Consider the following 12,209-nt stretch of genomic DNA (forward strand, 5'->3'; position numbering starts at 1 on the left):
GTTTTCCCCCTATTTGTGTGATGAATTAATAAAGAATGCATGATTTTGAAACAATAATGACTTTATTGCCTCTGAAAGTGGTGATTGAAGGGGGGAGGTCAGTTGGCTTACAGGGAAGTAGAGTCAACCAAGGGGGCGGATTTTCATCAAGGAGAAACAATCAGAACTGTCACACCATAGCCTGGCCAGTCATGAAACTGGTTTTCAAAGCTTCTCTGATACGCAGGGCACCTAGCTGTGCTCTTCTAATCACCCTGGTATCTGGCGGTGCGTAATCAGCCTCCAGGCGATTTGCCTCAACCTCCCACCCTGCCATAAACGTCTCTCCCTTACTTTCACAGATATTGTGGAGCACACAGCAAGCAGCAATAACAATGGGAATATTGGTTTCGCTGAGGTCTAACCTAGTCAGTAAGCTGTGCCAGCGAGCTTTTAAATGTCCAAATGCACATTCTGCCACCATTCTGCACTTGCTCAGCCTATAGTTGAACTGCTCCTTATTACTGTCCAGGGTGCCTGTGTATGGCTTCATGAGCCATGGCATTAAGGGGTAGGCGGGGTCCCCAAGGATAACTATAGGCATTTCAACATCCCCAACAGTAATTTTCTGGTCTGGGAAGTAAGTTCCTCCCTGCAACTGTTCAAACAGACCAGAGTTCCTGAAGATGCGAGCGTCATGCACCTTTCCCGGCCATCCCATGTTGATGTCGGCGAAACGTCCCTTGTGATCCACCAGTGCAGCACCATTGAAAAGTACCCCTTGCGGTTTACGTACTGGCTGCCAAAGTGGTCCGGTCCCAAGAAAGGGATATGCGTTCCGTCTATGGCCCCACCACAGTTAGGGAACCCCATTGCAGCAAAGCCATCCACTATGACCTGCACATTTCCCAGAGTCACTACCCTTGATAGCAGCAGCTCAGTGATTGCGTTGGCTACTTGGATCACAGCAGCCCCCACAGTAGATTTACCCACTCCAAATTGATTCCCTACTGACCGGTAGCTGTCTGGTGTTGCAAGCTTCTAGAGGGCTATCGCCACTCGCTTCTCACCTGTGATGGCTGCTCTCATCTTGGTATTCCTGTGCTTCAGGGCAGGGGAAAGCAAGTCACAAAGTTCCATGAAAGTGCCCTTACGCATGCGAAAGTTTCGCAGCCACTGTGAATCATCCCAGACCTGCAACACTATGTGGTCCCACCAGTCTGCGCTTGTTTCCCGGGCCCAGAATCAGTTTCCACGGCAAGAACCTGCCCCATTACCACCATGATGTCCAAATTGCCAGGCCCATGCTTTGAGAGAAGTCTGTGTCCATGTCCTCATCACTATTGTGATCGCGCTGTCGTCGCCTCCTTGCCTGCTTTTGCAAGTTCTGCACATACTGCAGGATAATGCGCGAAGTGTTTACAATGCTCACAACAGCAACGGTAAGCTGAGCGGGCTCCATGTTGGCCATGGTATGTCGTCTGCAGGAGAGCAGAGCAGAGTTGCAGTGGAAGCGGTGGATGATGACGGATGTCATGAGAATAGATATTTATACAGAACGACGAGAGGACCTGCAAGGTGGATTCTTGGCACCAGGAGAGCAGAGCTGCAGAAGAAGCGGTGGATGACGATGATGGTTAGCAGTCCTACTGACTTCTATAAATTTGACCTAATTTCGTACTGTAGACATACCCTTAGATGGAATTAAGATATAGAATTGAGAGACATATCAATAATCTCTGTAATGTCTCTTACCCTGAATTATATTAATTATTCCAAAACAAAGTGCCATTAACCCAAGGATTTCAGAGTTAAGGTATGGAAGTACACAGTCCAGGGTGTTAGAGGTGCTCTCACTCTTCCTTTTAGTGAAAATATGCCATAATCATACATTTTATGAAAAAGGCATTTTAATGTTTGTATTCCCAGATTAAATTAAAAAAATAATTAAATAGATTAAAATACATGATTTTTTTTAAAATGACACATTAGGTATTTCTTGCCCTCTCTTTAGGTTGTTGGTTTTAGGATCCTTACAACATCTCTGTGATGTATGTGATCCTAAATTATTGACATGTACTCTCAGCCTGAACTCCATTTTAATACAGTTTTGTTTGGGAACATCCTTGTTGTTTTGTTTGTTTGTTTTTTATCTAGTGTTTATGAATGAAATTTTTAAACAAGAGACTCACCAAAAATGTTACCAAGTGATATCTTCAAATCATTAGAAATATCCTATGAAGTCTTATATCTTTTTAAAAATTATCTTGTATGGTGAGATTAACTGGCACACTCTGGCTGCTTTGTGCCATTCTGAAGCAACACAAAGCACCCAGAGCATACAGGCTAGTTAAACTGGGATTACAGACGTGGTTTTGTTTTGTATTGTTTTTTTACCAGAACAGTGCAATGCAGCCAAAGTGTACACATCCATTTCTCTCAGTCTCTTGTCTTCCATTCCCCTTGCCTTTTGAACCACCCTTCATTCCCTTGCGTGCACAGACAGAGCCTCTAGTTTCCTCCCACCTCCTGCAACCCCCAGATTTCACTGCACGCATGTGCATATATATGCGTGTGTGCTCACGTCCCCTAGTTTCCCCTCCCTCCTGCCTCTCTGGGGAGCAGACCTGGTGTAATGGGTAGTTTTTGAAAAGAAATAGGGTATTGGCTTCTTTTGTGGTTATTTTTTCATAACTGAAAGTTTGTTAGCAGAGGCTGGCACATAAAATTTCCTTCTTCAGAGAGACATTCACAGAATTGCTCTCTTTCTAAATGGCTGCCATCCCCCATTGTTCTTAGTGACTGTGTCTACACTGCAGCTGGGAGGTGTAGTAGTAGTATTTTGAAGGCTAAATCGTGCCTGTTAGGAAAAATTATGCATTGGAGGTGGTGTGGAACCACTTCATTCCAGGGAGATCATCAGGAAGAATTCTGTCATGTGGATGCCTCCTGGAGATCCCCAGCAAGCAGGAAGTGCACGTTTGCTGCTGCTATACCTATAAAATAAAAACCAGCAGGATCTTATTAAAGGGAATAAGGCAAAATGCCACATTTATTGTGAATACAGAAAGAATCATAGTAAGCAGTTAGTTATAGCTGTAACATTCCATTCAATTTCAAATTTATTCACACATTCATTCATACACACACACACACAGATTCTGCAAGGTTGTTGTCATAGTTACCAGCCTTAGAGTTGCTTGTGCCAAGCCACTGGACAGGTGGCCTGGACATGAGGATGGAGCAGGGCCTTGTCAGATGCACATCTGACGCTCCTGGAAGTTGGTTTGCAGAATCAGACCCCAAAGTTCTCAGTTTCTGGAGTCCATTTTTATAGGAATTTATTCCTATGCCAGTGTATGGGAATTGCTTCATCATGCTGTTGCTGAATCAATCAGCAGATGGCACATTCCTGACGGCTCCATGCTGCCAGATGTTATCTTGTTCTTCGGTTCTCCCATCCTTGAGGCTGTTGGGTGGATTCCAGTCTGCCCTCCGGGGGTCCTCTCGTTGTTTCCACTTGACGCCTTCTTTGGCCGATGGAGACTGGATTCTTAGGCTGGCACCTCCCTGATCATTCATTTATTATCCACCCTAAGCAACCATCCACATACATCCTCTATCTCTATTTTAATCACAATTGTTAACAAAGCGAGATAAAAAAAGGAGGACTTGTGGCATCTTAGAGACTAACAAATTTATTTGACCATAAGCTTTTGTGAGCTACAGCTCACTTCATCAGATGCATGTAGTGGAAAATATAGTGGGGAGATTTTATATACACAGAGAACATGAAACAATGGGTGTTACCATACACACCGTAACAAGAGTGATCAGGTAAGGTGAGTTATTACCAGCAGGAGAGCGGGGGGTGGTGGGACCTTTTGTAGTGATAATCAAGGTGGCCATTTCCAGCAGTTGACAAGAACATGTGAGGAACAAAAGGTCCCCCGTCCCCCCCGCTCTCCTGCTGGTAATAGCTTACCTTACCTGATTACTCTTGTTACAGTCTGTATGGTAACACCCATTGTTTCATGTTCTCTGTGTATATAAAATCTCCCCACTGTATTTTCCACTGAATGCATCTGATGAAGTGAGCTGTAGTCCACGAAAGCTTATGCTCAAATAAATTTGTTAGTCTCTAAGGTGTCACAAGTCCTCCTTTTCTTTTTGCGGATACAGACTAACACGGCTGCTACTCTGAAAGCGAGATAAATACAACAAAAGGGCGGGGAATCTCTGTGTGCTGTTTCTGTTGTTACAAAGTATTGCTTTGAGTCTCTCTCTGTGTGAGTAGTTGTTGTTACAAAGTATTACTCTGAGAACAGACTCTGTCTTAGGATGTACTAACACAATTAGCAGCTTGCAAGTTTCACGCAGAAAGGGAGAAAAACAGTAAAAACAAGAGACCAAAAACCAAGAGACCTTTTCATTATACCCTGGAATTTAACCTATGGGGAATCAAACTCATTTGTGATTTTAATACAGAACTTCTTTAATATGATCCACCATAACACTGCTACCTCCTTTTATGGGGGGCAGTTTGCTCCTCTGTGTGAACTAGTCCCATTCTGCGGGTTAGCGGGGAGTGGGTGGCAGTGTCATGGCCCTGCTCTCCCCATCCACTTTGGGATATCCTCGGGGAAACAGGGAGGGAGCAATCCCTGAACATCCTGGTGAAATCCTGACCTTATTGAAGTCAATGGCAGTTTTGCCATTGACTTCAGTGGGGCCAGGATTACACCACCTGAGTGAACGTATGCCTGATCCTTATGCTGTTGACACGAGTGGGGATGGGGGTGGGAAAGAGTCCTTGTGTCCTCTCTATGGCTCCACAAATGCCAACCAGGATCTGGTCATAAAAAGATTGTTCTTTTTTTTTGTTTTTTGGGGGGTGGTTTTGGTGGTGGTTGTTTGTTTTGTTTCCAATGGAAATTTCGAGATGAAAGAAAGATTTAGCGACTTTTTTCCCTATAGGACCAAGTTACAGGATGCATATATTCATAGAAGATATTCAGAAACCTGAAATAGCACAGACACTTTCATATTTTTTCTTTCAAAAACATAATCTTCATTTTTCCCCCTGCCAGTGGAATGGAGTGAAACATTACTCTTGGACTGTCTGCTAAATAAGCACAAAATAAAAAAGTCTTATAAATCCTGTTTTAATCTTTTGCCAATATCATCTTAACCACAAACTAAAGGTTTCCTTCTGAGGTGGGATTTGCAATGAACTTGAAGCAATGTTCACCTAACCTATTCATGCTTCCAAAGCTTTAAAGGATTAGTCACTGAACAGACCTGTAAATTCCACTTGCATTTACTTGCTTTGCATCAGAATATACACAGAGACTTTTAAAAAATGTAATCACTAGTCACATAGCAGCCAATGAATTTTGGAGAGTTTCACAATCCTTTCATTCTTCTCTTTTTGTGAAAAGGTTTATAGAATACATATAAAATCCTTGTGCAAAAATCTTTCTGTTCTTATTTGGTAGTCAGCCCAACATTTGTGGATTCAGTGATATAGTTTTAGGCTTCAGAACTGTAAATTGTATTCAATGACTTTAAAGTTCTCTTGACTTATACCCAGCTGATAGAAATGACATTTTCCCCCCTCTTTTCTCTATTGTAGTATGAATGCCTTTGTCCAGTCTTCAGAACTGGTTCAACCAGAAAAGGAGGCTGCTTTGAAGTAAAATGTGTTATATATCCAACACCTAAATTGTCAAAAGGGATCAACTAAAAAACTTTCAGCAGCACTCAGATGCTGCTTGTACTGTAAACAATCAAACTTATCCAGTGAGTGAGTGGGCTATAACAAAAATATAAGTACCTTTCCATATAACATTTAATAGTTACAATAACTGGTAAAATGAATGAATTTTCTTAATCTATGCTAGGTACTTACAAAGTATCAATCACAGAGAGTATTCAATACTCAGACTTCATAGATCAGACTATTGCAGCGGTTCTCAAACTGTGGGTTGGGACCTCAAAGTGGGTTCCAACTCCATTTTAATGGGGTCGCCAGGGCTGATTTGACTTGCTGGGGCCAGGGGCTGAAGGCAAAGCCCGAGTCCCACTGTCTGGGGCTGAAGCCTGAGGGCTTCAGCCTTGGGCAGTGGGGCTCAGATTACAGGTCCCTGCCTGGGGCTGAAGCCCTTGGGCTTTGGCTGCCCCCCGCCCCCTGGGACAGTGGGACTTTGGCTTTGACACCCCTCACCAGGGTGGCAGGGCTTGGATGGGCTCAGGCTTCAGTCCCTGCTCCTGGGGTCATGTAGCAATTTTTGTTGTCAGAAAGGGGTCGTGATACAATGAAGTTTGAGAATCCCTGGAATACTATTCAAAATACCTAGAAATGTGAATATTTTGTCAAAATTGAATGGTTCAAAACTTGTTGAGCCAAATTATTCCTGGTGTAACTCCATGGGGAATCATTTGGTCTATTGTTACTTTACAGTGTTTTCTTGGAAAGGGGTATTAGCTGAAATACAAAGCATACATATAGCTGCAATGTCTCTTTTTCTCCCTGCACTCATTTTTATGTCTTGCCACAAAATACTCTGAAGAATAGTTTATTTAATAATTTATCTATTTTAATTGGCTCTGTCAAGTATCTTGCTCTCCTCTTAAATTTTAAGACAGATTAAATGGTCTGAACTTATAGTGTGGGAGGTAAAACAACTTCCGTACTCTTTCTGTTGAAAAAAAGATATACGAAGAGTATTAGCCTCTTATTCTCCAGCATATTAAACTGTGAAAAATTGGTGCTGAAGATGAGAATTTTGAAAAACGAAAAATAGTGAGGTGAAGTGTCTTAGTTACAAAAGTATTTTATATACTTATTCTGGCTCAGTTAATATCACAGTGTCCCAAACTTGTGGACATATGTAGTAGGCCTATAGATTGTGGGTCAAATTTGGCAGTAATTTACATCCTGTGCAAACCCATTGGACATGATTCTCCTCTCACACCAGTTTTATGGTAGTAAAATTCCACTGGAATAAAAGCAGTTACTCCTGATTTCAGAGATTCATAGAGTTTAGGGCCAGTTGAAACACTATATGAGAATTTAAACACTAATAAGACTGGAAAGTCAGACCCCTTTAAGAACGGCCATACTGGGACAGACCAAAGGTCCATCTAGCCCGGTATCCTGTCTTCTACCAGTGGCCAATGCCAGGTGCCCCAGAGGGAATGAACAGAACAGGTAATCATCAAGTGATCCATCCCCATTCCCAGCTTCTGACAAAGCTTCTAGGGACCCATTCCTGCCCATCCTGGCTAACAGTCATTGATGGACCTATCCTCCATGAATTTATCTAGTTCTTTTTTAACCCTGTTATAGACTTGGCCTTCACATCCTCTGGCAAGGTGTTCCGCAGGTTGACTGTGTGTTGTATGAAAAAATACTTCCTTTTGTTTGTTTTAAACCTGCTGCCTATTAATTTTATTTGGTGACCCCTAGTTCTTGTGTTAAGAGAAGGAGTCAATAACACTTCCTTATTTCTCCACACCAGTCATGATTTTATAGACCTCTATCATATCTCCCCTTAGTCAAATCTTTTCCAAGATGAAAAGTCCCAGTCTTATTAATCTCTCCTCATATGGAAGCTGTTCCATACCCGTAATCATTTTTGTTGCCCTTTTGTGAATCTTTTCCAATTCCAATATATATTTTTTGAGATGCGGCAACCAGATCTGCATACAGTATTCAAGATGTGGGCGTACCATTGATTTATATAGAGGCAATATGCTTTCGTCTATTTTATTACCTATCCCTTTCTTAATGATTCCCAACATTCTGTTCGCTTTCTTGACTGCCGCTGCACATTGAGTGGATGTTTTCAGAGAACTATCCACAATGACTCCAAGATCTCCTTCTTGAGTGGTAACAGCTAATTTAGACCCCATAATTTTATATATATAGTTGGGATTATGTTTTCCAAAGTGCATTTGCATTTATCAACATTGAATTTCATATGCCATTTTGTTGCCCAGTCACCCAGTTTTGTGAGATCCTTTAGTAGCTCTTCACAGTCTGCTTGGGACTTAACTATCTTGAGTAGTTTTGTATCATCTGCAAATTTTACCACCTCACTGTTTATCCCTTTTTCCAGATCATTTATGAATATGTTGAATAGGACTGGTGCCAGTACAGACCCCTGGGGGACACCAATATTTACCCCCTCCATCCTGAAAACTGACCATTTATTCCTACCCTTTGTTTCCTATCTTTTAACCCAGGGATTGGCAACCTTTGGCCCGCGGCCCACCAGGGAGCTGGGCCGGTTTGTTTACCTGCTGCATCCACAGGTTCAGCTGATCGCAGCTCCCACTGGCCACAGTTCGCTGCTCCAGGCAAATGGGGGATGGGGGAAGCAGCGCGGGCCGAGGGATGTTCTGGCCCCCACTTCCTGCAGCCCCCATTGGCCTGGAGCGGCAAACCGCAGCCAGTGGGAGCTGCGATGGGCCGAACCTGCAGACGTGGTAGGTAAACAAACCAGCCTGGCCCGCCAGGGAGCTTACTCTGGCAGGCCGTGGGCCAAAGGTTGCCAATCCCTGTTTTAACCAGTTACCAATCCATGAGAGGACCTTCCCTCTTATCCCATGACAGCTTACTTTGCTTAAGAGCCTTTGGTGAGGAACCTTGTCAAAGACTTTCTGAATATCTAAATACAGTATATCCACTGGATCCCCCTTATCCACATGCTTGTTGACCCCCTCAAATAATTCTAGATTGGTGAGGCATGATTTCCCTTTATAAAAACCATGTTGACTCTTCCCCAACAAATTACGTTCATCTATGTGTCTGACCATTTTGTTGTTTACTATAGTTTCAACAAGTTTGTCCGGTACTGAAGTCATAGAAGAAGATTAGGGTTGGAAGAGACCTCAGGAGGTCATATAGTCCACCCCCCTGCTCAAAGCAGGACCAACTCCAACTAAATTATCCTAGCCAGGGCTTTGTCAAGCCAGGCCTTAAAAACCTCTAAGGTTGGAGATTCCACCACCTCCCTAGATAACCCATTCCAGTGCTTCACTATCCTCCTAGTGAAATAGTTTTTCCTACTATCCAACCTAGACCTCCTCCACTGCAACTTGAGACCACTGCTTCTTGTTCTGTCATCTGTCACCACTGAGAACAGCCTAGCTCTATCCTCTTTGGAACCTCCCCTTCAGGTAGTTGAAGGCTGCTATCAAATCCCCCCTCACTCTTCTCTTCTGAAGTCAGGCTTACCAGCCTGTAATTGCTGGGATAACCTCTGGAGCCCTTTTTAAAAATTGGTATCATGTTAGCTATCCTCCAGTCATTTGGTACAGAAGATGATTTAAATGATAGGTTACAGACTACAGTTAGTTGTTCTGAAATTTCACATTTGAGTTCCTTCAGAACTCTTGGGTGAATACCATCTGGTCATGGTGACTTATTACTGTTTAGTTTATCAATTTGTTCCAAAACCTCCTCTAATGACACCTCAATCTGGGACAGTTCCTCAGATTTGTCACCTAGAAAGAATGGCTCAGGTTTGGAAATCTCCCTCACATCCTCAACCGTGAAGACCGATGCAAAGAATTCATTTAGTTTCACTGCAATGGCATTATTGTCCTTGAGTGCTCCTTTAGCATCTTGATCGTCCAGTGGCCCCACTGGTTGTTTAGCAGGCTTCCTGCTTCTGATGTACTTAAAAAAAAATTTGCTATTACTTTTTGAGCCTTTGGCTAGTTGTTCTTCAAATTATCTTTTGGCCTTTCTAATTATATTCATTTGCCAGAGTTTGTGAGTCTTTCTGTTTAAGTTCCACTTTTTAAAGGATGCCTTTTTGCCTCTAACTGCTTCTTTTCCTTTGTTGTTTAGCCATGGTGCCACTTTTTTGATTTTCTTACTATGTTTTTTTATTTGAGATATATATTTAAGTTGAGCCTCTATTATGGTGTCTTTAAAAAGTTTCTGTGCAGCTTGCAGGGATTTCACATTTGGCACTGTACCTTTAATTTCTGTTTAACTAACTTCCTCATTTTTGTTCTAGTCCCTCTTTCTGAAATTAAATGCTAACATGTTGGGCTGCTGTGGTATTTTTCCTGGCACAGGGATGTTAAATTTAATTATATTATGGTCACTATTACCAAGCTGTCCAGCTATAATCACTTCTTGGACCAGATCCTGTGTTCCACTTAGGACTAAATCAAGAATTGCCTCTCCTCTTGTGGGTTCCAGAACTAGCTGCTCCAAGAAGCAGTCATTTAAGGTGTCAAGAAACTTTATCTCTGCATCCCATCCTGAGGTGACATGTACCCAGTCAATAAGGGGATAGTTGAAATCCCCCATTATTATTGAGTTTTTTATTTTTATAGCCTCTCTAATCTCCCTGAGCATTTCAGAGTCACCATCCTGGTCAGGTGGTCAATAATATAGCCCTACTGCTGTATTCTCATTATTGAAGCATGGAATTACTATCCATAGAGATTCTATGGTACAGTTTGGCTCATTTAAGATTTGTCCTTCATTTGATTCTACACTTTCTTTCACATATAGTGCCACTCCCTCTTCCCCCCTCCCCACCGCACGACCTGTTCTGTCCTTGCAATATATTTTATATCCTGGTATTACTGTGTCCCATTGACTCTCCTCATTCCATCCTTTGTTTAACAGGAATGTATGTATTATAATTCGGTGTAAAATTTGGCCCTGTATTACTATTGCATTGTGTCAGTCTATAATGCCATCAGTGTCTTTTATTTTTCTAAAAACTTTTACTTAGAGCTTTTTCAACAGAAGTGTACAAGACAAGACAGGGTGCACACATGCATATACCATTGTGATTCTCCAGGCCTGCCCTCTTAAGAGAATTATTTCCCAACCCGCCTTTCAGAGGTTGACCCTTAACATTTTGCAGAGACAAGCCCTAAACTTGCCATTTAACAACAAGCTTCTCCTAAATTTTGTAGCTGGTAACTCCTGTCATATTATCCCCTAGTTTTCCTGTTCTGATTCCTGACCAGCTGTTGCACTCTCACCAAAACACAAACAAGGTAAACTGCTCAGTGAAGATGTCAGAAAAACCATACAATGAATATGAAGGAAAAAGAGATGAGAGAGCAAGAACAACAGAAAAAAAGAAGCTTCTAATACGTTTCGCTGCATTTTTACAAGGGTATGGATTCAACCCACAGTTGCTTGATGAAAATACTGGGGGGAAGAGAGAGCTTCTGAGTCTCTTGTTCCCCAGCTTTTCAGGGAAATACATAAGATTGGTCTGTTTCATTGCTGTTTAACAAACTACATGCATCAGCTATGACACTGACTGAAGTCAGGTACATTTCACAAAGGTTAGTACTCATCCATTCACCACTTGTGAAGAGTCAAGTTCATTTGTCAGCCGCTGTGTATAATTATTTGGGTGCAATTCTCAGAATGCTAGTAGCCCCTTTATGAGAGATGAAATACATGAAATGGATGCATGTCTGGGTACAGTGCACAAGAAATAGGATTTAATCTGTTTGTTTTGACCACAGACATGAATAGGCAAGACGCTTTTGTGATTAATCGTGTGGCCCTAATTTAGTGGTGTTTGCACTAGGAGGAATCTGTTCAGGAAGTTTCCACTTGCATTAAACAGACTATATTTTTATTGATGGTTGTCGCCATCTGCTCAAATGGCATATCACCTTATCGAGTGGGCACAATGCTTTTCTACCAGATGGGCATGCCAGAGAACCACTATGTCCAGTATGTGTCATTATTAGGGTAGGGTTCCAGTCCACAGGGTTGAAACCACAGTTGGCGTATAACTTCTGTGCTTAACTTTAAGCTCATATTTCATTATTTCTCCTTATATTTTGAAAATGCCATAATAGATTACAAAGCTATGAATGGAAAGATTTTGGCTGTTGTGAGTCAGGATTAATGTTCATGGGAGACTATTACAATAAAGTCTCCACACTTTTTTGATTTGCTGGGGGAAACATTTGTTGATCTTTGCTGAAGTAATATGCGTGGCCCATTTGAGCAGCCTGGTGCATAGCTCAGTTGGAGGTACACATCAGGTCTGCAGCCTTTGCTAGATTTCACATAGCTCTGTATCATTTCCACTAAAAAATGCACTTTATGTAGTTCAAAAGTATCTATGTTTTTGGTATTGAAAATACATGAAGGGTTATTGGTGGTAAATTCTGCTAATAATTAAATATTAGCTCTCTTTGGTTGCTCCTAGGTGCTCAGTATG

The sequence above is a fragment of the Chelonia mydas genome, chromosome 2, assembly GCF_015237465.2.
Source record: "Chelonia mydas isolate rCheMyd1 chromosome 2, rCheMyd1.pri.v2, whole genome shotgun sequence".
Classification (NCBI taxonomy): domain Eukaryota; kingdom Metazoa; phylum Chordata; order Testudines; family Cheloniidae; genus Chelonia; species Chelonia mydas.